This window comes from Corvus moneduloides, chromosome 1 (assembly GCF_009650955.1).
Source record: "Corvus moneduloides isolate bCorMon1 chromosome 1, bCorMon1.pri, whole genome shotgun sequence".
In the NCBI taxonomy this organism is placed as follows: domain Eukaryota; kingdom Metazoa; phylum Chordata; class Aves; order Passeriformes; family Corvidae; genus Corvus; species Corvus moneduloides.
This window is the reverse complement of record NC_045476.1, coordinates 109,962,767-109,986,974: the sequence shown is the minus strand read 5'-3', so window position 1 is coordinate 109,986,974 and position 24,208 is coordinate 109,962,767. Positions and strand designations below refer to the sequence as shown.

Genomic DNA, 24,208 nt, shown 5'->3' with positions numbered 1-24,208 from the left:
AAACAATCCATTCCCAAATCTGCGCTTATTGAGTGAAACCTGTGTCTCAGTAGAACATATCAATCTTCTGTCAATACTTCAAATGCCACTTTTCTGTTCCAGAAAGGTTGGCATCTGCAAAGAATCTTATCTAAATCTGTTCTAAAGAGCTGCAAATGCACAGGACTGAAGACCACTTGCTAGATACAGGTCAGCACTGGAAACAGTTTACAACCACGTTATTTTCCATGGAACTCATCAAGACAAGAACAAAAGAAGCAAAATTCCTCTTAGAGTTCCCAGCAGCAGCCTCAGCAGTTTTGGCAAGGATATGTACAGACCACAGTAGCACAATGCAGCAGTGTGGGATGGCAGATTTGTTACTGGAATTAGTCTAATCACAGCAATAAAAGTGGTCAAGTCATTCTGCTTTGTAGTTATTCTGCTTCCAGTACCCCAAAAGTCTCTCACACATCTATGAAATAGTTCAGTGTTGAGGAAGATGTTGCTTCCTCTAACCAGCTTTTGTGTGTGTGGGGAGCAAAGTGGCAATGCAGTGCCGTCACTCCATGTCTCCTCTGGAATACCTGTTTTCCCTACAGGGAGGCATTTGGTTTGTGCTTCTCTGTGGCAGAGGAGATTATTTGTTTACTTTTGCTGTTTCTGCAAGGCCTAGACCCAAACTAAATCTCACTAAAGCTGACTCTTGCTATTTTATCTTAAGATACCTTTCTGGGAGCAACTTCATTATCTTGGCATGAGTATCTACAGCTCATGGGACCATAAAAAAACCTCTCCATGTAAGGGCATAGAGCTTTCCCCTTCTGGGCATGGATGGAGCTAAGAAGCTGAACAAACTGTCCACCTCTTGCTGCATTGTCTTCCATGCTCTGTCAGCCTATGCATCAGAAGAGCCAGAAGAAAATGTGGTAAGACCATTTTTCTCACATTGTTTCTTCAAGGAAGCATGGGAGAATGTAGAGACGTATTTGTTGGTCGACCCATTGCAGAGGTGGTAACCAGTACCTAGTCTGTGTGAAGGTGCAGTGTTACTGATTGGTTGCTTTCTAGTCTGAAAATATTTTTTGTTGTATTTGTTTTTGACGCTAAGATGAAGTGCTGTTGGTGAGAGGCTTTACAGACTACAGTGGAGTTTCATTTTTATTTCTTTCTCTGCTTGTGTTGTGAGCGGCCTCTCAGCTGTGCAGTGGGTGTCAGCACAGACATGTGGAGCGTTTTTCTTTCACTTGGCTGAGAGAGTTGTAGCTGAGGTCATATGGGGAGGGAGAGTTGATGAAGAGAGATGCGATATAGAGTGGTTCTTTTGTTACAATGCTAGCTGCTCTGCAGCATGGAAACCTTTCTTACACTTTGGGATATGATATTTGACAGGAGTTTGTTGCTCAGCCTCCTGTCCTTCCTGGGACAGACCATGCCACAACACAAAGCTGGCCTTCCCTGGTGGCACTTGGCTCCAACCTTGTCATGAGCTCTGAGAGCTAATAAGGACACTGATGTTTAATGGGCTGGTGGGGCCTCAGCAGCAGCTCTGATAGGGAGGCAAACCCCTCTTGTAAACACCATAAACCCAGGTTTGGAATTTGCAAGTCAAATCCCTGCCTGGCTAATGCATAAAAAGGTGTTTTTCTAGTCCAAAATGGTGATTATCATGTCCACAAAAGCCCTGTTAAACTCCCACTGAGTGGGAACCAGGTACCTGAATGCCTCTTGCAGATCTGGCCTTTACTGTGATGATTCAGTGACCAAAAAACCAATATTCCTATGGAATCAGGTGCAAAGCAATAGTTGTCAACCTGTGTTTAACTTCAAATGTTACTGCAAAACCTGATGAACCAGAAATAAACCTTAAGAAAGGCTGGTTTGGTTTCATTTAGGATTACTTGAGATTGTTTGGAATTATAGTCTCTGTCTCGATTTCTGCAGGTAAAACTCCTCACAGTAGTAACACTAAGTGGAAAATACATATGCTGGGATTGGTATATCTGTGTAATGGCTCACAGTTCTCCCAATATCCAGAGACAAAAAGGAGGTTGTATGTTACATCAGCTGTGTGCAGTCAGTTGAACAGTTTCATAAATCCAGGCCAAGATGTGCTGAAGAGAACCTAAAAATTCATGTGTATTTAAATGAATTTTATGTTGGTGTGGCAGGTTGACTGTGGCTAGATGCCAGGTGCCCACCAAAGCTGCCTTAGCACTGGCCACCTCAGCTGGGTGGGGAGGGGAAATATAGCTAAAAGCTCGTAGGTTGAGATAAGAACAGGGAGAAATCACTCAGCAAATCCTGTCATAGGCAAAACAGATTTGACTTGGAGAAATAAATTTAATTTATTAGCTATCAAATCAGAGTAGGATAATGAGGCATAAAAACTAAATGTTAAAACACCTTCAGCACACTCCCCCTTCTTCTCAGGCTCAACTTCACTCCCAATTTTCTATCCCTCCTCACCAGGCGGCACATGGGAGTTGGGAATGGGAGCTGAAGTCAGCTCATCACACATTGTCTCTGCCACTCCTCCCTCCTTTGGGGAAAGTCTGTCTTCTGTATCTTCCCTTAAACAGACTCCAGCAGCAGTGGGATTTATGTGGATACACGTAAAATTGGTCCTCAGTCATCAAAACAAGTATTATTGCTTGTGTCCCATGTGTCAAGGGAGATGAAGGTCATGTGCTGGCTTTAAACTAAGGACTTCTCAGATGGGGTCAATAAATGGTGTGGGATGTCAGATTTGTTTAGTTTACTCCAATAAAACAACCCTTTTTCCTTTTAATCTAGAAAAGCCATCCATAATGAGTTGGGGGATTGTGCTATATGTCCTGGGAAACAAAACGGCCTTTTAAAGAGGAACTCACTGACAAGGGCTGAAAGCCTCGGGTTCACTCTATGGAAACAGTCAGGCTGATTCACTGCTCAGAAGTTAATTAGTACAAATGATAGAGGATCCAGCCTCTTTCCTTAGCCTTATATTTCCAAATATCTCCTGGAGCCAAATCGAGACACTGCACAATGAGTGTTTAAACACACTTGTCCCTCCCCGCCCCTTCCCCCCCCCACCTTGGTAGAAGCAGTGTCTGGAATACAGGTTGTAAATCAGGTCCTACAGTGATTGATCCATGTGCCAGCAAGTGAAGCATAAAAATAGCAGCATGGTTGAAAGGACATTAAAAAAAGGGAAACAGACCATTATTATTTCTGGGCTCAAGGGAAACAGCAGTTGAATCTGACATGCTGGCCAAGTCTGAGTAGCCCGGGTCTGTCTAAAAAACACAGACAACGGCTTTGCTCTCTCCTCTGCAGTTGTGTGCACCCTGTAAACAAGGAGCCAGCCCCATTTTTCTAGCCTGTGAACCTGGCTCTCAGAGGTTTGAATCCTTTCAGGAACTTCTCTTAAACCTCTTTGTGTGTTCTAAATCAACTCCTGCATTTCTCTGGCTGTGAAATAACATGCTGGCAGGGCAAATTGCATCTTTGCTCTCCCTGATGCCATCATAAAAGTTGCTGACATGCCCACCATAGATTTGAAGCACATTTCCCCCTTATCTTTTGCTGGGGAGAACATTTCTGTGGCTTTCCTAGTACTGCTAGACAGAGAAAATCCGTAGCTTAACTATTCTGACAGCTTAATTGGGAGCCAGAAGGTTCCATCCTGTTAATGTTTGAATAACAAGAACTTCTGCTGAAGCAGGAAGGATAGGATAGCAATATTTTCATCAAAATAAGTAGGTGAAAATAAAGATAGGAGGGGAAAACTTGTTGCTTATATTTACACATTTATCCACCATTATTTTATTAACAAGGAGCATTGTGTAGAACTAAAGCACAAGAAAGACTCTTCAGTTTCAAAGTGTCTTTTAGGCATTGACTGTACACTTAAGCAATCTTCTGATATGGGTAAGCAAAAGTAGTAATGGAATAATTTGGTAACCCTTACTGTATGGACTGAGTGTAGCTGTTTCTTTCCAAGAAGACTGTTTGCCTTTTCCATAAGTCCATTGCATATGCCTGGAAAACCCTGGTAAACCTCCTTGCCTCTGTAACATGCACGGGTGCACACAAGCATGCATGCATACACATACAGGGTCTATTTTAAATGTATGTAAAATCCTGAGGGATTTGTTATTACAGGGTTTTGTCTTTACTCAGGTGGCTCAGGCACTATTGAGCTCACCTTTCAAAGGATGAAAAATGCTTTTGTTTCTTAGTATGACCCAGTCCTCACTTAATTACAGACATTAGCGTCATCTTATCTGCCTCTTCCTTTATGCTGCTTCTGAAACTTAAAAGGATCCTGATGATTATTCAAAGAATAAAGTAACAATCCCCAGTCCTGAGATTTGGTGATTTCTTAAGATTTCTACTTTCCCCAAATGTCTGTGGTACTTCTCACCCCTTTTCTAACTGCTGTGAGATTGATTTAGCCTTCTATCCCTCATAGCAAAAGCATTTTTGTGCTGTGTGTTTAATGTTATCAGTACCAATAGTTTCTTGCCAGACTTTCTGGTCACTTTTTATTCTTGGAAACATGCATTAGCATTCAACAAGACGTAATAATGTTTTGTGCTGTGCCCTCAGTTTCTCAGCAGAAACCTGCCTTGAATGGCTTGAAAATTTTGGCTGAAGCTATGACGCTTATACCCAGCTGTATCTCTGTGAATATTAAGATCATGCAATTTCCAACGTACTATTCTAGAGTTATATTCTAATGACTATGCTCTTCTCTGAGAAGAGCATGTGGTTGGGACACAGGATAACATTTTGTGTGGGTCCTCTTTGACCAGAGTGTGTTGTGGTAGAAACTCTCTATCAGGCAGTGAAGGAACATTTTCTTGGCTTAGTCTGTTTTCCCCTGCATGTGCTTTAATTAAGACAGTCTCCCTATTAATTAAAATAATGCTCAGCAAGGCAAAAATTAAGGCAATTATCAAACACATAAAGATGTTAGTGCACAAGTCTTTGTACATGCCTATCAGCATTACTATAACACACCCAAACAATGTCTTGAGTAACATACTACTCAAAGCACAGCAAAAATCTATGGTATTCTTATAGGGCTTCTTCATTCACTGAAAACATGCATCTTTTCTGACACATTTAACTTCAAACAAATTTTAATGTGGTGTGAATACTTAGTTTGATTTAGAAGCAGCTTGCTTCAGTTTGTTTTAAACCCATTCAGCCTTGGGGCTGAGATACTTGGTGACATTACAGCCATTAAATAAACTATCTTTCAGCAGTTGAGTCTGCAGTGAGACTGAGTCAAGTTGAAAGAGGATTAGTCCTGCTTTTGCTCTGGAGCACGCCAGATTACACCAGCTTGCCTCTTGAAGAGGCTGTGTCTAAAGGCACAGCAGTATGTCTGCTGTGCTCCAGGTTAAGAGATAACTATTCCCTGAACTTCTGTAGCCAGCTCCTTTGTTGTCCATCCCCTCACCTTGTACCCTGTGCAACTCATTCTCTCATTGCTCTTAAACAGGTCTGTAAAATGATGTGATCTGGAGATGGCTTCCCCCCCAACACACACTTTTAATCACCTTAGATGTTCAGCAGCTCGAGCCTGCACCTTGTACTAATCGTAGCTGTAAACCTCTTGGACACTGTTTCAGTCAGCCATTCATGGGTTACCCAGCTCAGACCTTAATTTCAATATATGCAGCTTCATTAGGATGTTAAACCCATGTAGTTAAGTTTACTTTCTTACCATGTCCATGCAACTAATATCTTGGTCTCAGGATTTACCTTTTCTAGGGATTATTTTGATGGCTGAAGAAATAACTTGAATAGACTCTGAAATGCTAACTAAAACCTCTGGTTATGAATTTTTCTTCATTAATACAATATTTTTCCTTTCCATTCTGATGCAAATCCATTTGTCACATGGAGTTTTTGTCAAAGGCAAATAGATGATGTGAGTTAAAGACTTAAAAAAAATTTAAGACATCATGAGATGCCTGAGAACTGATGAGCAGATTAATGGATAACAAAAAAATGAGGGGTCTGCAGACGCCGAAGTAAAAAAAATACAAGCCTGACAGTATTTATGTGGGTGCTTCAGATCAGTCAACATACCAATGACAGCCCAACCACAGTAGAAAACAGAGACAGGAGGAATATTTGAAGAAATGGAAACAGGCCAGTGCCTTTGACACATTAATAAAGGGCATCCCCCTTACAGGCCATTCAGAAATGTGGGAGGTATATGCAAGTATGAGAGGTTTCTTCTTCTCCCTGTGCACATTAGCCAAGATCATGTAGAAAGGAAAATCTTAGCTCATTCCCATCATACCTTATTCTAGGAATGCTTCCCCAAGCTCTGCTTGTGTATTCATGGCCCAAGATTTCCCTGGTTTCTTTGCTGGTGGCGATACCTGCATTTGGGGTGCTCAAAATGAGCTCTGCTCTCCATGCTGTTGCTTAGCCCATTGCAGTGAGGAAGAGGAGGAGAAAAGGGATGTGAGAACACTGGAATTCACTTTTCTCATAAGTCAACCCTAAAGGGTCCAACTGAAATTAAAGACCTGCTGTGTAAGAGTCTGATTTCCCAAGACCAATTACTTAGTTACCTATCTAAGGCAATGCAAATAGCCCTCTGTTTTGCCAAACAGAAATCAGAAATTACTGACAGCCTTCTAAGGAAGTTCCTGCTGAAGCATGGAGAGAAATGACATGTGGGGTTTGGTCACCTTGCAACTGGAGATTGGAGGGTGGAAGGTAGAAGATAAGCACTCATTAAAGCCATTAAAGTAGACAAGTTGGTTGTTTCATTTTGTTTTGATACAAGGTATTTCGTAGGAGAATGGCTCTTGTCCCTTGTATTAACAGCCCAGGTTCCCAAGGGAATTCGAAGGCTTTGGAGACCTCTTAGGCTGGTTGAAGCAGTCTCTGTTTACTGCTAGGCAGGTAGTGGAGCAGCAGTGTGCTGCAGGATTCCCCCATCAGCAAGGCAGGTGGAGATCAGGAGAGACAAGATCCCTTGGGAACTCAGATGCTCCAGAGCAGACAGGAACTTGTAGCTGGGTTACCAGGCTGTCAACTAAGTGGCTAAGAGACATCATTACAGCAGCTGGTATACTCTTCCCACAAGCTATCTATATATTATTGCATCCTGTTTACATGGAAGACTTAAGGCATCTTGGTGCAAACCCTGCAGAGTGGAAATTGCTGTGCTCCATCTCTTTCCTAGCACCCTGTTGCAGGGCTTGTCCCAAGGCAGCTGTACTGGCTGCTTTACCCCGTGTAGATGGCTTTAGAGCACTGCCAGTTTTCCCAGAAGCTCTAAAATCAGCCATGAAAGTAGCTCCTATATGATGTGATTTGTGGGACAAAACACAGGCACTTTTGTGTGTAGTTTTGTTTGCTTGCCATCCAGGCCTGTACTGCTGCTTTCCCTGGCACACAGGCCATCAGAGCACAGCAAAATGCATAATCTTGTCAAGATGTAAAGATTTAATTACCCCAAGCCCCAGTTTGGGAGAGAGCAAGTCACATTGGCAGTTGAATTAAACAACTATATTTGTGGCTTTCCTTAAGCTCAACCAGTGAAAAGACCCACTTAAACTCTCCCTCAACGTCATGGTTTCCACCACTTCCCTATCAGCTTTACTATGAATCACTGAAATTGCAGATTTGAGGCAAATTGATGTAAGGTACTCTCTGAGCTGCTGGGACAGCAAGAGTTAAGCAACTGAGCTGGAAATCCCATGAGATCAGGCTTTTCTAGTGGGAAGATTTCCCATGCTTCCTGCTTTTTGATGTGCTGGAAATACTTTATGCTCAGCCTTTCTTGTGGTATCTTGGCACTACTTCTGTAAATAGTTGAAGGGACATCATCAACATAACAATCATGCTTCTGTCTAAAATGTTTTCATTACTCCAAGTCACAACTAAAAGAGAAAGAGATTAAGGTCTCTTTCATTCAGGCACTTAAGCATGAACCAGCTTTCCTAAGTGTCAGTCAGATCATGCCCTAGAAGATTTAGGGTTTAAATTTAGGACTGTATTAGCTTTGCTGACAGTGCTGGTAGAGGAAGTTTTGACAACTTGTTCCCACCCTCACCTCACCACCATTTGCTACCCTGTTGGTTGGTTGTAGTCTGTAAGGGGTTGTCCAGTTAACCTGATCACTTTTTTTTGTGTGTGTGTGTGTGAGAGAGAGAGAGAGAGAGTTGTTTTTAATCAGAACAGTTTCATCTTCCCGTCTTTACAGTGTGGCTCCAGCAACCACTTTTTGGGCTGAACTGAGAGAATGGCAGCCTAGGGAAGGATGAAACACTCAAGGGGGGATGCTTAGGGATCTGCAGACAGCTGACACTTTGACTATCTTTGGCCTTTGCCCTGAAAGCCCCAAATCCACAGCATACATGCACATCACAGCTCCTCTCAAGTCACAAGCCTAAAGGCTGAAATGATCCTGTTGTGTTGCACAGCCCACCTGCATGTGTGGCCTGGTATTATCTGTGTGGTCTTTAGGCAGTAACATTTCTTATTACCTTCATTGTATTTACAGCAACCCCCAAAATGATGCCAACTGCAGGGGTACCAAACACCTATGGAAGTCCTTAGAATTTTCCAATGAGAATATGGACTTAGCAACTGGCTGTTCAGAGCTGAACTGAAACTTGCCCAAAATTCAAGGCTGTTTGGAGCCAGTGTATTAATTGGGCATTATCTTCAGTCTAGAATGAGTCTTGGAGTATGTGTTTTATGAGGTTTAAAAGCACGCAAGCAGGTCTGTGCTAGCAAACACCTACTGCTGATAGAAACACTGACACTGGGATGACATTTCTAGAGTCACTATCATGCTCGTGGGTTATGCTGATGAGGAAAACTTGCACACAGACTGCTTGTAATTTATGAAATGTATTCCCAGAATGTGTAAAGTGTGCAAAGAGCTGTCCTCAAATTTCACATGCCATGTCCCCTTTTCACTTGTACCTCCCGTCCCTTTGGTTTCCTCAGCACGCTGCGCATGCCCTCTCTTGCAGGTGAAATGCTGACCCTCCATGTGCCATAGGCTAGTGGGAATGACAGGACACATTCTTCCAGGGCTGCCTAATGACTGCTCCAGAAGGTACACTATAGGAGTGGATAAGGACCCATTAGAAGTCAGGAAGCCTCTAATGCATTGTCCTTTCGAATAAACAGCTTTAGCTTTTTAGTTCTCCACTTACATTAATCATGCCTGTCATGAGCCACTTGGAGAACTGCGGCCACCTCAGGGTGGCCTGCAAAGCTTCCTGCTTCACTCAGAGCTCTGCTTCTTCAAATTTTCCTTCCCACTGTTTGTATGAAGCCTGCAGGAGATGAACAAAGTAAGATATTTACTTCTTTCACTCAGTAACCAAAGCCTCCCCCGTACGGTGAACAACCAGTGAGGGAGAAGAGACTGGAGGCAATAAACATCATGTTACTGATGCTGACTCTAGGTCTTCTTCCCACATTTTTACAGAAGTCTTCTTAAACCCCTGATTTTTCATGTCTCTTAGTATTTTTAAAGAGTTTTAGGAGACTTAGAATATTTTATGATATTTGTTTTTTAAGCTGTTAGCAAGTTCACAAGCACTGTGATCAATATTAACAAAAATCAGTCAAGAGAAATGCACTTCTCTCTGCACAAACACATTCTCCTTCCTCAATTCCTGTCAGTTTCAGACTTTAAATGTACTTGGTTTAAATTTTTTTCTTCATTTAAGAAAAACAGGAAGAAGCATAATTTTTCAAAACGTAACATCTTGTTGACCAACAGACGGGACCAGAGAAACTCTATCCTGCTTGAACACAGGGTAATTTGAGTCTATGTAGAGAAATTATGTCAGTCTAATACTTCTGTGTTGCAAATCTGAAGTACTCTGGTTTGGAGTGATATTTGAATCTTAATGCAAAGTGAGTGCAGTTTAGCCTCAAATCTCAATTTTTTTTTTGCACTGGCTTGGAGGAAAGGTATCTGGAAACAGGAGTTGTATTCACGCTTTTATGACTGGGATCTCTTTCTGCCTTAACTCTCATTTTATCTTCTTATGTGTAAAACCCCCTAGCAAGCAGCTGTGTTTCTTAGTTTATTGAGCTGTAAAATGTGTTGGTGATATTCACCTATTCCTGGTGTCCTGAGATGCCTGGAAGGGCAGAACTCTTCCAAAGCAAAGATAATGAAGCAGTAAGGCAAGAAGGACATAGGACTAGCATTGAATTTTAAACAATAAATTGAAAGCAAATGGAAAGTAAAGAATTCTGAATGACCAATGAGGTTTTAATGTGGAGGAATGTCTTGCAGGGATCTGCTCTCTGATGAGTGCTAATTAATAGTCCTGCTGTAGATCTGGTATATCCTAGAGACTGATACCTTGGAAGAGCTTTTATCTGATGAAGTTTTATGTCTAGCAGCAGAGAAATTAGGTCATTTTTATGTGATGTGTATATACTAAGGAACAGTGATGCTGAAAAAAGTTCTGGGTACGATGTAGTGGCTGAAAGGAACTGCTATGATACTGAGGTAGATATCGGAGGTAGAATGTTAGTAGCATTTGTAATACCACCGCAAAACTAGGACTTTCTAACTTCATCTTTCTTCTTTTTTTTTTCAAAAACATATTGGCAAATTTATAAAAAGAGCTTTTTGAGCCTTCAATTTAAGTTCTAAAATGAATGCTTTAAGGAATCCAGATTTTATAGTGTATTTATGAGAATAAGTTTAGAATTTAAGGAATGGTGTGGTTACACTCTGTATTTGCATATGGAGAATGCAGTGAGATTTTTGACTTGTGAGTCAGTGGCAGGGCATCCAGAAGCTAAAGGATGATGTAGAGGAATGAAAAGTGTAAAAATTAGGTACCTGTTTAACCAGGCTTACATTTCCAAACAAGGAAAAAATTTCTTCTTAAGCCATGACTTGTCATTGAATGCAAATATTTTATCTCCTGTAAACGGATTATTCCATGATATTATGGGGGAGGGGTGTGGGGGTGTATTGTTGATCAGTAGGTGCTTAAATTAAATCAACATAATAATTATTTTTGGCCTTAGTTATAAAAGTATGAGTATTCCTTAAAAAATCATTACTTTTTTTTCTATTGCTGATCAGAACAATCTGAAGTTGCCAAAAGAAGTTAAGGTTTTATTTCAGGGTACTAATGGTTAAATGTAGACAAAATGTCTCCCTCTCTTTAATTTTCTTATATAGCTCTTCATAGGAAGAAGGTTTTTCTCAAGATGTATCTATCCAAATGACTCTCTGCTATATAATGCTGTATTTTTAATCCCACAGCATATGGAAAACATTCCCCTGTATGGAAGAGGTATCGTTTCATAAAGTCGAGATTTTGCTTGCCCCGGTGACTCAGAGTCAAAGCAATGTCCCTTTTGTGCTTCCAGAGAGTGACGTAATGAAGCAGACTTCCATGAGCACACACTAAGGCCTGGCTAGATGCATGTGTGCTTGCGATTAGTAGCTGCCAGTGCTGACCTCTGCCTTCCCTGATGGATCAGGATGCATTGCTCCCTACCGCAGAGGGCCAGCAGAAGACCTATGTGCAATTTAAGCTTCACTTCAGTGCAGTTTTGAGAACTTCCATGGGATGTGGGTGGGCAGAAGGTTTCACTCACTGGAAACATTTAAATTTGAGTTTGGAAACAATTTTACTAGCCAACAAGTTGTTTTCTTTTAAGCTTTCACAGACCAAGGAGCATCGTCACATAATCCCGTTAGTGATTCCAGCAAGTTTTTGTTAACTTGCAGCACCTCTTTTAGGAAGTTATTAAACAATGATTTAGAGACTGAAGATATGATAAATTTACCACTTCCCTTAATGTCTTTTTCCAATGTATAATTGACTCTATTTATTTCCACTTTGAATTTTAGATCTTTTAGCCATTGAAAGTTAATGCACTTTGCTGTCAGCTTGAAGTCCTAAGACTCATCCCAATTTTGGCATGTCAGAGATAAAATAACTCAAAAGGAAAAGAATGAATAATAATCTCTGTATCTCTTTCTAAATGCTAGTAAAATTGATTGGCAACCTTCATACCCTGTACCCACAGTGAGTATTTGAGCTGAAGGTAGAAATGCCATTTCTTTGAAGAGGATGGCTCCCTTTAACTTTGGGTTTGCTTGTCTTTCCGCATTGCACACTGTGATTATCCATCAACAGCAATGCCAGCGGCTCTTGCAGTTTAGCAGGGGCAGCTCAGGACATGACTTTCATCTTGTCGAAACAAACAGTAATATCAAAGATCTTACAACTCTCTGAAATATGGTAGAGACTTTGAGGTGAATATTTAGCAACTTGGCTGTGTGTGGGCAGTGCAAACACAAGCTGCAGCAAACAAGAGTCTTCCAGCCTTTTCTTCAAGGTGTCCTACAGAGGACTGAATGTTGCAAGCAATTTGCTCATTATTAGACCGGAGTCACCGGACCGGGGCCTCTTCATGTTGACTTGCGAAATCCTTTCATGCTTATCAGCATACAGCTGGATTTCCTCTGCTTTATCACACTGCCGCTTTTCCTGTATGGCTCTCAGCTTTGTTTGGAGTTCTCTGGGCTAGCTATTATATGCAGTTCTCTTTGATGCAATGATAGATCTTGCAACTGTGCTCTGTGAAATGTGCACCTCTCCTGAGGTGTTGTATAATTGCAGGATCACTCTTATCTCATCAATCTTAATGTTTTCTAATTTTTTTGCCCTGGGGTCTTGTTTGAGGCATGGCATAAGGTATCCCTGAAGATTTGCAAATTGTTTTGTTGGAATTCCTTAGAGTTTTTCATGTTGAGCTTTTAATAAAGCAAAACTTTGAGGATGAATGTCTACTCAGTGTACAGTTTTCCTTATAGTAGCTTGTTTTGAAAATGAAGGAAGTATTTTATTCATTAGCGGAAGAACTTTTAATTGTACTTGTTATGATGAGGAGAGGACTCTGGACTGTTTCACGTTAATAAAACTTTTCCTCTTACATCAAGATTTCTGCTTGGCTATTCCACATAGTCATTGTCTCCTAAAGTGGCAAACTTGAAATGTGTACTCCCTTGTAACTGAAATGTTGAGAAAGTTGTCCAATGTAACAGCTGTATACTGCTTTGTAATTTTATGAATAATTTCAGATTGATTTACTCCAGTCTCTAGCTTTGCCTCACTTCTGACAGCAGTATTTCTTGTTTTGTTCCCTGAACTTTAAATGTCTTCCACATGTAATTTACAATTAACTGATTTTTCATTACTTGCAAATTAAGATGGTGGCTCCCATCCATGCAGATTAAGATAAACAATTTCTTTAAGCTGAGCCATTTTTAAAATTTATTTTTTCGAAGCTGTTTTGAATTCCTGCTTTAATTAATATATTTTAACCTCTTTTCTCTTCATTTCTCTTGCTTCTTAAGATACATTGCTGCTTTTACATTGCTGCTTTTACATTGCTGTCTGCCTCTTGTTATAGCAGGGAGCTATAGCAGAAGGAAACTCAGCAGCACCAATAGAATGAATTCGTGCCTAGACAAGCTCATAAAAGATATTATATCTAGGAATGGAGAAATGGGGCCTCCTCTACTACCCACTGAAGCTGACAAAGTTGTAGGTTTGAGACCTTTGCATAACGAGGGCAAGAGTGTACTCCCACAAGTAGGGCTGCCATTTTTAAAAGTCATGCCCCAGTCTGAGATGACTTCAGTCTCTTTAAGTGTCCTCCTTTTTGGAATAAACCTGTAAATGAATAAAATGTACATCTCCAAACAGTCCTCACAGATATGAAAAGGAAGGTAAGGATTAGCATGACTGGAAGGTATACAGTACACTGGTGGGAGTGTGGGTTGCACACAACCTGATGTTATACCCATGAAAATATGGTGTTTACAGAGTTTCTTCTGCTAAATGTCATTGAGAAAGCCCAGTGAGAAGTTTAGGTCCTCACAAGAACAAGACACTGTCCCCACCCTTAGGTGTGGATAGCAGTGTGAATGTCCAAATGAGAAAAAGGGAGACTTAGTTTGGCCCTAGAAATGACGATAATATTGCAGTGTCATGCTCCCTCCTTTCTTTGGTGAGAAACAAAATGCACCAATGCAACCTCTTCTAGCCCTTAATCATTCTTCCCCCTCTCTTCTGGATAGAGACAAATGCTCACTATGAGTTACTTAGCCCAAGTTAATGAACAGAAAACAGATACAGCTCTCATATTGTCCATCAGCAATAGCTAATGGCAGCAAGGTTGCTATATACCATAAAAGGTCTATGAAGAAATGACATCTCTTTTTTTTCTTTTTTTTTTTTAAGGGAATGCATAGCTCCCAACAAGCATGGGCAGTGACAAGGAACACCCAATTTTGTGCTTTCTGGCAACAAAATTCACAGATGGTAGCTTAAGTGGCTTCTTACTGTGGATGTCAGGCAGGACTGCATCCTCTTACACATTCAAAGAGAATGCTCTGGGACTGCAGTTTCAAAAGATCAGATTTAAGAATCCCCATTTGTTTAGCACTTACTAATTACTAGAATTATTAATCACAAAGTTAACCAAATGAACCCTGTGGGTAGGCAAATTCAAGAAGTTTTTCTTCATGTATTATCATCTGGGTCATATCACTGTATCATATGCAGGGAAGAGAAAGAAAGGGAAATTTAATCTGCAACTTGGCCTTCACACACTTTGGCAACATATTAAAGTGAACAATCTGTATATTCTATAATTTCAGGCTCCCTGGATATGATAGACACTTCATGCACAAAGTTTGCTTTCAGCATAATTTTTTACCATTTCTAAAATAAACTCAGTTGCACATTTCAGTTTGTTTAACTGAGATAATGTTCAAAGGCATGGAACGAAATATCCCTCTTGGGCTCTTAGCTGTGGCACTAAGCACTCACTGACCTGCTAGACCATTGAAAGTATTCTCTTCCTCCTTCACAATCTTTCACAGGTCAATATAGACCCTCACATCCAAGCACAGCTACCCTGGAGGACTGAACGCATTACTTACTGTCATGTGAATAGAACTACACTCAATATCTGGTTAATATTTGCCATATGCAATGCAGGATATGCTTTTGTGATAGCTGAGAGCTAACAAGACTATTTACAGAGCAGAGGGGGTTAAGTGTGCCGCTATTTTCCTCCTTTCTCTCTGCTAAGAGGGCTGTGTTTGCACTTACTGAAATTAAGACATAGTGTGACCTCAGCTGTCATGGATCAGTTGAGTTTTTATTTGGTTTTGATGGGTGAATACAAAGACAAACCATCTAGTCTCAAGTGGATGGAAAATAGACATGGGTCCTGTGCACTGCAGTATTTATATGTCACTGCCCAAAAATGCAGGTAGTGAAGAGAGAGGCAGTGAGGGGGGCTAGTTTTGCCCTCGACAATGAAGGCATGGAGTTGCTTTTGACTGATATGTACATACACCAGAGCTCCTTCGAGACACTGGGTATTGAAACACTCTAAAGAACATGAAGCTGACCCTAAGTGTTGGCTGAAGAATATTTTTTGGGGGACAGGTCTGGAAAACCTGGAGCAAATGCTGCAGCCATGGGTCATCCCTCACGATTACCCAAGGGGACCACGAGAAATCAGGGCTGCTCACAGACATCCTCTACCACAGTGCAATGGTTGCTGCGTACACTGTACATGAGCATGAGTCTGGTGATGCGTCACGTGAACACTTCAGCAGGAGCTCTTTGAAGTACGGAAATCAGACTCACACTTGTCGAAGGCACCCTTGTAAATGAAAAATAATTTTAAAAAAGAGTCACTCTTCATGCTGAAGAAGTGCTGCCCAGTGGGCTGGGAACCCCAATGACCTCCCAGTGTCAGCTGCAGGTCATGTTTGCCAAGCAGACTGATCTGGTGAAATTCCTGATGTCCTGGACTTTTCATCACAATCTTTTCCTCAGTTCTCAAAGTGTAGTTTGACATCTGGGCTTATTCATATTGGTCTGATTTTTGCAGTGATCAGAGATAAAGAACTCAATCATGGGGCACGAGTAGCAACGTTTTCCATTTCTAATGGAGGAATAACCAACCAATTTTAGGGAAACGTTGTAAAAGCAGGTATTTCAGCACTTGTGAAATGATGGTGTTTTGTGCCAAGAAATCAGCAGAGAGGGAGGATTTCTGTTTTGTATAAAACTGACATGATTTGAAAGGATTTTTAAAAATCTAATGACTTTTCAGTGACTCGTTCCTCTGTAATTGAGACAGAAGTGTAACTCAATCAGAAGACAATGTTGGTTGGTTTAATGCACAGATTATGGTTTCAGAGAAGTATTTATTTCCCTACACACTGGACATCTGGAAACATTCCCCTGCCACATTTTATTAGAACATTGAAATCACCTCGTTAAATGATATGGAGGGATTTAGAAAGCAAGGTAATTGTTGGGAGATCAATCACTGATTAAGCTTCCCATGCCACTCTAATATGTTCCCATTTACTGCCACAGACACTCATTCTAATCATTGGCTATGCCATTTAAATGATTTTCATCACAGACTTCCAGGTTTTCTGAGCCTTCTCCTGGTGTAATGACCCCCACAGCATTTTCCTGTCTTTGTTGTTAAGTAAATGAGCTGATAAGCAATGAAGTACATATGCCAAATTACTATTTTAGTACCCACTGCTGATTTTCTCTCAAAGATACAAAAGTAGAAAAGGGGCTGGACAGAAAATCTCCCCTGCTTATTTTCTCTCAAATCCTGAAACAGAGCTTTGTTCATGACAATACACCACAGACTAGATGAAATGGTGACTGTCCTGCTGTGACCGGGAGATATTTGAGGTGGATAAGAGGGAGTACCTGGTGGGATTTGGAGCCTGAAGGTGAGTGAGCATTCAGGGAGGAAGATGAGATTCATCAGGGAGAACTGAAGTGCTGAGGGCTGCCCTGGTGCACAAATGCTGAGCCAGCATTTGAGGTCTCAGAGCAAGAGGCTTTTGAAGGAAGAATACCACTGTTGATGCAGGAGTTGGGGGAAGGAGAAGACCATCAGTGCAAAGGGGAAGCTTCTGGGAGGGTTTGAGCAGTGTTACTGATTAAGAATTCCGAGAAAGAAAAAATACAAACCAAGAACCTCACCTGGGCTGGCAGTAGTGTCCTAAGGGTCATGGGGCAAAGTTGGCACAAAAGAAGAAAGCATGTTTTCTTGATGAGAGGAAAATACTGTAAAACTGTGCCCTGTATCAACTTTTTTTTGCTTCTTTGCAGAGAGAACCAAGAAAATATAATGTCCATAGGTGGGATTTACAGTCTATGGGAAAGTTTTTCCTACAAAACTGTATACAATTGATGTACCTACATAACTCTGTATCCTTTATGGTCTTTTCATGAAGACGTGCATTGGAAAGAACCATTCATCAGGTTAATATTTATTTGCATTTTAATCCCTTTTTCTGTCCCACTCAAAACTAATTGTGTGTGGGTTTGTCCCTCCCTTTAACAACTGCAAATAGAAAGCAGACGGGAAGCCAGGAGCTTTGACAAAAAGCAGGAAGAGAAGAAGAAAAAGCCCTGAGAAAATGATAGGCACACATGGCACACTCTGATCTCGCTGTAATGAGGAGGCTTGTAAAGACTTGCATTTGTGGGTCACTTACCTGTGCTGTAGAGGGTGTTTGTTTTACTTGGTAAACAAGGATCACAGCACTCTGCTTTTAGGCAAATAGACTGCGGATATATTTTCAAAACTGAACATGAATGACTTTAAAAGTGTGTAATAGCTCTCACTGCTTTTCATTACTTTTACACATAGCTTTTTAAGTGTAGTGTGACTATTGACAGCCCTGGAAGGTAGTATAGGGTCACTTTTCGTTTGCTTTGATTTGGGCAATCAAAAGAGATATAGCTCTTTTCCATGTCCTGCTAGCAGCTGTGGAATTTCTCTGTCTCTGAATGTATTTTAGTCCAGTCTCTGGTGTTTCTGCCTGGGTCTGCTCTGTCAGCTATGATTTCAGCATCACTCTGAGGTGCTCAGCCATCGATGTTGCCCACATGTTTGCTTGCTCCAGGTGCCAGGAGATTGGCTTGCCTGGTATGGAAACTGAGATGGATGGCAGGAATCCAGCTCTGCCCCTGGGCTCTTGCCTTGTTTGTAACCAGCTTGACCCACACATAGAGAAAATGTAAACTTGTACTGGGACATAGTTTATGAAGAGAACAGAGATGTGGTCTCTATTGTTTCACCTCCATACAGATCCCCAGAAACCTGAGGGTTGCCACACAGTGACCTCTTCTAGAAATGATAGACCAGCTCTTACCTGTGCAGTACAATGTGATCCAGCACCCTCCACACAATTTGGGTAAAGTGCCTTTTAATGCTCTCTGTTAGTGACTGTCCTTTGATGTTACTCTCGATATTTGGAAACTCAACGTTTGTGTTTCTGCTCCTTTGGTCTTTGTGGAAATGAAAGATGTTTTACCACTCTTGCAAAATGACGCACTTCAGATGTACTTTGGTAATATTTTGCAGGAGTTTTGCAAGCCCTCTCACTAATTTCAAGAGCCCTCAGGCTTACTGATCAAGATCCACTTCAAGACTTCCGATTGAATCCAGCTAAGGCAAATGTGTATTTATTTCCGCAAGATGCTTCATGAGCGCTTCTAGCTTCACCTGGAAACACCTTGACAGCTTCACCAGGTCTCTAATCTCACACCTGCCCATTCCACAACTAGATTGTTGCTGTCCTCCTGTGTGTCCACTGTATTCCACTTCCTCCCTGGGGAGCATCTTATCTGCCTTCATCCGTCAAAATCCAGCTCCCTGCATGCCTGATAGAGCAGCAGCCCCTCTGTCCAACCCCACATTGTCATGGTGAAACAGCTTGAATAGCAGGTCAGTTCTCACTCATGTGCAACTCTTTCTGCTCTGGGGAAGTTCCCAGGATCCGGGCAGTGTCAGTCCTCCCAACTCTGAGGCTTCCTCAGCCAGGTTGTGAAGGCTGCTGACAGCAGGCGTTCACAGCAGCAGGGTATCATGCTGCTTACTGTGAATTTGGTGTAACACAAGGATTTGGGACACGAGAGCTGTATGTGGTGAGCTGTGGTAATCCTCTGCTTTTGTTCTCACATTAATTTTGCACCCTGTGGGGTTTGTTTCAAGTTTCATAGTCACCTTCTGAAAATAGTGAGTTTTGGCCTTCTTCCAGCAAAAGCCAAAACCTCCTTCATCCTCAGGCCCAAAGGACTGGGTTGGAGGGAGGGAAGGAGCAGAGGGAAAGGGAATGGGTCCAGGCTGACCTCCTTTTCCATGTGAGGGTACCAGCTGGGAACACAGACAACCTAACTGCTTCTGAAAGCTGCCTGCTGCTGTACCCCTTCCAGAAACCCTCTCTGTTCTCAGGAGGGGGAAACAGCTCCTGAGGCAGCTTTTCTCCAGACTGGGAGAAGCTGGAGGTCACGGAGTCAGGAACGACTTTGATGCTGTCAGGCTGGAGCTGTGAAGACTTGACCTCTGACTGTAGCCCACCCCCTGGTCTTCCTGAGATTAAATTATGGTATGGAGCAATACCAGAAATAACACTGGTCATTTAACAGGGATGGGGAGCTAGTACTAGTTTCTAACTCCACTTAGCCCTGACCTGTTTTGTGATACCGAGAGGCCCAACAGCCTGTCATGTGCCTTGTTACCCCTGAGAGCTTTCCCAGGTTACTCCTTGTTTTGCTACGCAGTTATGAAACCCCAGGGGGTGACTGCAGCCCAGGCTTGCGGGGCTGTAATTTCTGAAAGAGCGTCTGGAAAGTTTGAGGATGATGGTGGGATTTGAGCAGGTCCTGTCCTCAGCTGGGACTGCATTCCTGCTATTATCAGCAGAGGAAAGCCACACTGCATCAGTGGAAAAGTTGCTGAAAATGGCTCTGATAGCAGAATAGAGGGACAGACTATTGGACAAAAGGGTGATGCCCAGTTTTGGGGCATGGCCATCGGAAGGAATGCCCTGGCAGCGCTCCAGGCTTAAAACCCCAGCTTGCCATAGTGGGTGCTTTTCATCCAAGCTTTCAGAGACATCACATCAGTTTGGTTTAGTAAATATTTCAACAGCGTTTTGAAGTTCCAATGAAAACAGAGAAAAGCTTTGATGTCTACAGACCCTTTATCCCACCACACATCTCACCCCATGTTTTTCAGCAACATTGTTTAGTCAGTGCTCACTGAGGCCAAAGGGGTGCAAGGTGCAAAATCTTAGGCCCAGTGAAGGCAGCAGAAAACTTTTCCCTGTTACAGTGAAGCCAGGTTCATGCTGAAGTTAGTCAAAAAGAGCGATTTTAGTTTCTCTGTTTCTCTCATTAAAAAAAAAAAAACCAACAACAAAACCAAAAACCAGAAAGAATTCTGGTCAGAAAACTAGAAGTTTTCAAAAAAAACCTAAATGAAGAGAGCATAATGTGTGAGGAATTATTTTAATTATTATTCATTTATTTTTGCAGGAAGGGTTATCTTGGACATTAATCCATGGAAGAGAACCAAACTGGGATTTTTTTTGATGGCCACCCTGGAAATCCCTGCATCACTGAAGCTGTGGTAACAAGTGCCTTCTGGGTGGATACACATGAATTTGTCAGATTGGTTTTCCCAACAGAACTTTTTTTCAACAAAATTGTTATTCTCCTTCTGAAAATGCCTGTTCTGTAATATGGATATTTTGTGTATATTAAACATTCCAGGAAAAATTCCTACCCAGCAAGCCTATTCAATGCCTTACTTATTTTCCTTCTTTGTGTTTTGTTTCCCAAACATAAATACTTACAATAATTTCTAGGGCTCCCAAGTTTAATAAAGACTATGTTGTGAGTCTTTGCCACGTTACATTTCTGCTTGTTTGAAAATATCGTGCAAAACAACTGGAGGGCCAAAGAATGCCTTGACACAAACTGGGGATTTCTGCAATACCTGTGTGGGTGTTTAAGGGGGAAAACACTGCAGGCTGAAGTTGGATTCCAGTGGATATGCTAGTATATATGCATGACATCTGGTTTGTTTTCCTCTCTATTTTCTCTCTGCTACCCTATCTTTCTCTATGTTTCCTAATATTTTTTCAGTGTTTTCTTTATGAGTAGCTTTTTAAATTTTCTCTTTTTGTTTTAACCACCAAGGTGGATTTTAATTTTCTTTCCTTCTTCTGCCTTTTCTTTTTAATTCCCTTTATCCTCCCATTCCAATTTCTTTTCCTTTTTTTCCTAGTTCTGCCTTTCTCTGTGGGAGCTCATCCTTATCGCTGACTTAGTGTGATAACACAGAGAAAACCCCCTTGTTTTCAGAAGCTCCTGTCTGTCTCAGGACAAGCAATATGCTAGGCCAGCTCCTGACAAAACATAGCCCTTTTGTTCAGCATGTGTTGGCTCAGCCCAGCTGAATGAAATGTCTTTGTTTTAGGTGTAGATAGTAAGCTGGGTCTGCCTGGCAGGTGCATCTTGGAGGCACTGTCACACTGCAGTAAATTCCGTAATTACAGGTCATGGAAGTGGAGCTCTCCTTTGATGTGACTTTTTCTGTTGTTGCAAGCGGATACAATTTGACTGAGATATCAAATGCAGATAGCAGTAAAAATTTAATTAACAAATCAAAGCTTTTATCTGGGGTTTTAGAACTCAAGCCAACAGGTTTCTTCAATCTAAAGAAATCACAAAGATGGAGGGGCGAAGGCAGTGCCTTTGTAGTGTATACAGCTTACGACCTTTTTTATAATGCTTGCAAAGATAAAGCATTTTAACTGTTACTTTCCCTCTGAGAAGCCTTTAGATCTTCCCCAAAAGCGAGAATATTGTTCACTGTAAGCTTAATTTTCATAATTTTAACTCTTCAGTGTGCATGCATTTTCTCTCATGACACTGCAGATTACTTATCAGGGGAAGACAAAGCGTGCTCACACTTGCCTTCCTGTAGTTGGGGCTGCACAGAGCATCCCAGCACTCCAAATTCATGTGCTGGATTGACTATTCCTCTTGTGGTAAGTCAGTCAGTGGTGGTGTCAGTGGCCTGACATTCCTTCCATAATTTACTTACCATCTTAACAATGAAAGCCTCAGTGAAATGAGGCTGAAACTTGGCTCTTAGCTCCTTCATCTGCAGGGGAAGTAGATGCTCTTCACTTTCAGTGCTTTCTGGGGGTATGATTGAAGCAGCTGGGTCCACATGCTGACTGCCTTAGTTACCCCACTCACTCTACTGCTCACTGGGAGCTGGTAGAGCAGCAGTCTGTCTGTTACATGTGGTATGTGTGATTACTGCTGACTGAGAACAGAAATACATGCAAAAGGGCAAGAAAATAACAATGATACTATTACTACTAATCCTCCACATGCCTGGTGACACCTCTGCTAGAAGCCACGTGTCAGAGCACCCCAAAACCACATAATGAGACATATATGGATAATCAGAGCATGTTGCACCCTCTATCTCAATAAATACGAGTGTCTTGCATTTATGGGCCAGCTCTTTCTCAGAAGTTATTTCCAAGGGTGTGTACAGACCAAAGTTATAAAATGCTGCATGACAGATTAAAACAGAACATGGCGAGTAAAAGAAAAATTATCTCAGGTGTTCACCATGATACTATGCATTTGACTTTTCAAGGCCTAGAAGTCCTTCAAATGAATGAACACTTTGCTACAGAGATCCCAGACTAATGTTCTGTTAGTCTGTGGAGGCAAGTTACCCTATATGTGCTACTCATGTCTTTCTCACTGTATCTGAGACTGACCCAGGAGTTTCTGCAAGTGTGCACACGAAGGTCCTAGTTCAGGAAACATATAACAGTATCGGACAGCACTTAGGAAACCCTTAAGTATAGAAACACTTAATCAGGGTCTTAAGAGCCTTCCTGAAATGAAGCTAAAGAACCTGAGTCAAAGACCTCTGAAATCAACACAGCACTATGAACTTGTGCTTATGCCAGTGTATGTTCAGAGGGTCTCACCAAGAATCATAGATCTGGATTTCTGAGCTGGCTACTAGAGCGACTACTGAAATAAAACCCTACTAAGCATGACAAAAAGAGATGATGATCCTAGTGAATTTACAGTGTTGGGCATATATAGTGCAGTTACCCAATTCTAAACTTTCAAGGTACCACTGTTGCAAAAGCATCAAAAGCTTTCCAAACGTCTAGCTGGAGTCAAAAAAAAAAAAAAAAAAAGGAAAGAAGAAACAAAAATCAAAGGAAAGAAAGAAAAAAGGAAGGAAGGACGGAAGAAAGGAGGGAAGAAAGAAAAGAAAGGAAGGAAGGATAGGCCATCTTTATATTTGAAGTACGCAAATTAACTTCTTGACATTTGCATTACTAATTTTAGTGCTTTAATCCAAGTACTCTGTTACCATACTTTAAAGCCTCAGATATCACCTCAAGCAGCTAAGAAAAAAAGAAGGGAAGACTTCAAAGTGAATAATTACCTGTTGATGATGTATTATATTTAAAGGCTCTGGCTGTGGATTAAAGCTAGTCCTAGGATTGTTAATAGCCTGCAGTAAACAACTAATGAATCAAAGAAAAGGAACAAAAAGCAGCACTATTTGAAGGACATTCCCATTAATACCAAAGGCCAGACTCTAAGTGTTAAGTGTAACACAATAAAATACAGTCATTTCACACTAGAGTGTATAAGAATTTAGAAGAATGGTCACAGGTGAATTATTAGGGATTGTCCTTTAAGCTTTGTTCTCAAAGCACTTTGATGCCATTAACAGCACCAGGTTTTTCAGTCCTCTGTTGGGGTTTTTTTGCAGTTTATGTGAAATTTTTATGTTGTATAATGAAGAGGATAGGTCTGAAGGTGAAAAGCTATACCTGCAGCAGTGATAGAAACAGCAAACAGCAAACTTGCAGAGAGGAGAAGTAAAAGCTCGAAGGAGGCACAGAACAGGAAATGGAGAGAAAACAGCTGAAAACACTGCAGAATAAATTGGATGTCTACAGGGATCTCTCTGATTTGGAGCTGTTAAGAATCTTGATGAAATAGGAAAGTGAGTGATTTAAAGGAGGCGGTTGGGAGAAATTATCTCAACATACGTTAGCTAAGTAGATGACAGCAGTGCTTCAATCATAGTCCTTCAATCATGGCCCATCTTCTTCCCACCAGAGCAAAACCTTTTAAGCTGCTGGCAGTGTTCACATGAGCAACAGTGGGAGACCCTCATTTCATACTAATTGGAGCCCTGATCTGAGATGCTTTAAAGAGGGAATGTTATTTTAATTTATATGTCTGGGAATTGAGGTAATCGAGAACTTTTCAGGGGAATGTACTTT

At 41.4% G+C, this 24,208-nt stretch overlaps 1 long non-coding RNA gene across 2 annotated transcripts in view; it reads left to right on the top strand.

The window, feature by feature from the left end:
- LOC116449905 overlaps positions 1-20,762 on the top strand; it is a 29,817-nt gene extending 9,055 nt beyond the window's left edge. The window contains exons 1-4 of one of the 2 annotated variants that reach the window (XR_004242579.1): positions 3,213-16,792; positions 17,178-17,330; positions 18,439-19,462; positions 20,394-20,762. This is a non-coding gene — a long non-coding RNA (uncharacterized LOC116449905). Of the gene's footprint in view, positions 1-3,212; positions 16,793-17,177; positions 17,331-18,438; positions 19,463-20,393 lie in introns of those variants that run through there. The other variant, XR_004242580.1, reaches the window with a different exon arrangement.
- Positions 20,763-24,208: the final 3,446 nt, after the last annotated feature.